At 36.3% G+C, this 3,740-nt stretch overlaps 1 pseudogene; it reads right to left on the bottom strand.

Annotated features, from left to right (window-relative positions):
* Positions 1 to 302: 302 nt before the first annotated feature.
* On the bottom strand, positions 303 to 1,431 carry LOC112810734 (thymocyte nuclear protein 1-like; annotated as a pseudogene).
* Positions 1,432 to 3,740: the final 2,309 nt, after the last annotated feature.

The raw sequence follows: 3,740 nt of genomic DNA, 5'->3' as shown, positions 1-3,740 counted from the left end.
ATGAATTATGGCTTCATTTCTTTTCTAAAACTATATGTAATGAAATCACTGATCCTGTAAATCTAAATGATGACTATTTCCACTTCATTGTTTATTAAGATATGATAGATTGAAAGGTTTATTTTTAAGTTCTTAATTCATTCTATTTCCCTCTTTTTTTTATATTAATGTTTATTGAAAAGGGTACATGAAAACCACCTACGTACACATAACAAGCAAACCTCCTCGCACCTTTTATCTTATAAAAGCTTGACTTCTTTGGAGTAACTAACTTCTTGCACATTCCAGCAACAGTGTCCCAGTTAACTTGGTTCCCTTTTCTCAAGGTTCAAAGTAAAATCAAACTCCTCTAGGGTCAGGGGCTAAATTGAGAGTCTCTGGCAAGTGAAAAGAGCCATATATATATTTCTTTAATGTTTCAGGTTTTATTTAAATTCAAGTTGTTAACATAGTGTAATATTAGTTTCAGGAATAGAATTTAGTGATTCATTATTCATTAGTTTACATACAACACCCAGTGTTCACCACAAGTACCCTCCTTAGGGCGCCTGGGTGGCTCAGTTGGTTAAGCGACTGCCTTCGGTTCAGGTCATGATCGTGGAGTCCCGAGATCGAGTCCCACATTGGGGTCCCTGCTCAGCAGGGAGTCTGCTTCTCCCTCTGACCCTCTTCCCTCTCATGCTCTCTATCTCTCATTCTCTCTCTCTCAAATAAATAAATAAAATTTTTGAGAAAAAATAAGTACCCCCCTTAATCACCCATTTAGACCATCCTGCCCCCTCCTCTCCAGCAACCCTCAGTTTGTTCTCTATAGTTAAGAGTCTCTTTTATGGTCCGCCTCTCTAAGAAAGCCATATTTTTTAAGGGCTGGTGATGGGTTTTGAGCTCAGCCAGGGTAATGAAATGCTTCATCATTGAAACAAACTGCACATCCACAATGGGCCATTTAGTGTTGTCTTCTTTGCTGGATGGGTCATAATGGGGATTGTTTTTCTCAAACTTAGTGTGGTCTGGGTAAGCCTCCTTCACAAGCTTCATGAGTCCTGTGATGCCTGGCTCTGTGCAGTTGTCATGGTAGAAGAAAGCTTCTTTCTCCAGCTTCATGGTTGGAAGGGAATTCTGGGTCTGTCCTGGGAGTTTCAAATACCCTCCCATCATGCTGTATACTTGGGCTGTGCTTTAAGGTCCTCAGCACTGAACTTCACATCTATACCTTTCTCTGGTCTGCTTTTTTGTCTCTAACTTTCTGAGCCAGTAACTGTTTAGATTCTTCCCACATTTTTTAGAGGCTGGTTCTCCTAGGGCTGGAGTTATCCACTTAAGCTGATGTCCCTGCTGGGTTCTTAGTGTTGATACAGTTTCCTGCTGACCCTTTATTGCTGGCCCAGCAGGCTCAGCAGCCCCAACCAGCCTCTTCTGGGGCTTCAGCATGGTCTCCCTGCAGGGGTGTTCTCTAGCAGCCCTGACCCTACCACCTGGCAGATCTATTACTTTCCTTATCTTTTTTATTATAGCTTTATAATTAGACTTGATATTTGGTAGGACAAATCTTCTTTCTCATGAATGTCTTGGATATTTTAAGATCCAATATTTCATAAATAGTTTTAAAAATCTTTCTAAGTTATCAACTGGAATCTCATTGAATTCATAAAGTAACTATTGTTTTTGGTAGAGTAATTATTTATATGGATTATTGTTATCCAAAATTATTACATACTACTAAATTTAGTTATTCTATTATGATTTACAGATTTTTACTCTTTTTTTTCTTAAGTTCTTGCAGGACTTTGTTGTTATTACATTAATACCTAGCACCATATAAGGTTAGTTGTTATTGTAAACGGTATTTTAAAAAATCTAGTATTTACTAATGTGGAGGCAATAAATGTGTATCACTCAGATATACCTTCAAGAATGAACCTGTTGCATAGAATTCAGTCAGATAACAGCCTTGAGTTGCCATACCGCTGGGATCCATTACAGTATTTGAGTCAAATACACACTCTCCCTAGGCGGTTCCCAGCCAATGAATGAGCATGATAGGCATATTCAGGCCTCCTGCTGTTTGCTCCATACAATACTCTTCTATAGGCAATTTTTGCCCTACAGCTCTCTGCTGGGCTGCCTATGGCTTTTTTAGAGCTGCATTGCTCTTTTGCAGTTCTTCCTATTTCTTTAAATTTTTGAAGAAGCAATATATTTCATACAGATAGGGCTTAATTTAAAATATTAACATACATTTATAATCTGAAAAGCTCTCATTCTGCTATTTAAATAATCTGTAACCGTTTTGTTGCCATCATTCTATCAACAGAATTCATAATATGATGTGACTTTCCATGTCACAGGATTCAATTTATCAGGCTGGATTTTCACCAGAGGGAATGAAGTTTTCAGGAACCATGGTCAAAAAGCGTCTGACTACATCTCTGTCCCGAGCCCAACTTGCCTTTCCCAACCCAGAACACATTTTTATTTTCAATTGGAAAAAATGTGATCTGCCAAAGAATTTGAGTTCACATTGTTACTGAAATACAGGAAACATAGGAAAATACATGAGAGATCATTAAAATTCACTCAAATATTTTCATATTGTCAAATATAGAGAAATATGGTACAGGTTAATTAAGCCAAGGGATACAAATGCTGCACCAAAAACTCAGTTTACACCCAGGTTACCGGTTACATTTGTTACCACATATGGCTTTAAATATTTCAAGACATTGGGTTTGGTGTTTACACCCCACAGTGTGTGAATCTTCCATATGGTGGTTTTCTATTACACATAGTATTTGAGTTATATGATTGAGTGATAGAAGTTTTTATTTCTTATGTTAATGAATGTATTCGTGTACACACACACACACACACACACACACACACGTGCACACAAACTTATACAAGCATTAAAGCTTAGCATGAGCCTTTGAGACCAAGTAAACAGCCCTGGCTATAACCCTAAATAGATATTGGAGAGCTGTTTTAGCAAAATACAGAATTATTTTTCCTAGGCTATTTTATCTAAAGGGTACAATTTCAATTCAATTTCCCATATTTGTCTTCAATGTTAATGGCAACAAGAAATTTAAATTTTGCCTTGTTTAAAAAACATCTCCAAATACCTAATGTCATCGTCCTCTTCTTGATTTCTATATATTGAAGAAGCAAATATGATTAGTAACTCATTTAGATTATTCAATGAGTAAGAAGCTCTAGTTTGAGCAGTAAGTCTACAAAAAATGGTAAAACAAAGAAGAGAGTTGGGATTGTTTGGTCAGGGCCAAAGAATAGCATTTTCTGTATTTCTTTTCTTGATTACATGCCCTGAGACCAGAGGCCTGACAGTCCTTGACCATGCAGCAATGGCAAGAAAAGCATGGTGTTGTTTTCAAAGGACTTTTCAATTGTAACGAAACTTTTCAATTAGCAGAAACATGACCAAAGGATTAAAAAAAAAAAAGTCTTAAAGACTTAATACAAAATTTATCCAATAATCTGAAAGATGTGTTTCGAATACTCATCACACAAGTACTCAAAAAATAGGTTTTTTATTTTTGTTTATTTCTTTTCTTAAATGCTCAGCTAGAATGCAAGCATCCATTTCTCTTTGTGCTTAATAATGGTGGAACTTTGTAACCAGGGATTCTTAAAAATAAGAGATTGGAGGAAATGCCTCAGCAGGGGTATCATATATATATATATATATATATACACACACATATATATATATATATATATAT

The sequence above is a fragment of the Callorhinus ursinus genome, unplaced genomic scaffold (assembly GCF_003265705.2).
Source record: "Callorhinus ursinus isolate GAN/ISIS: 27379988/994484 unplaced genomic scaffold, GSC_fseal_2.0 scaffold2, whole genome shotgun sequence".
In the NCBI taxonomy this organism is placed as follows: Eukaryota; Metazoa; Chordata; class Mammalia; order Carnivora; family Otariidae; genus Callorhinus; species Callorhinus ursinus.
Note: the sequence above shows the minus strand (reverse complement) of the source record. Positions and strands in the feature narration are given on the sequence as shown.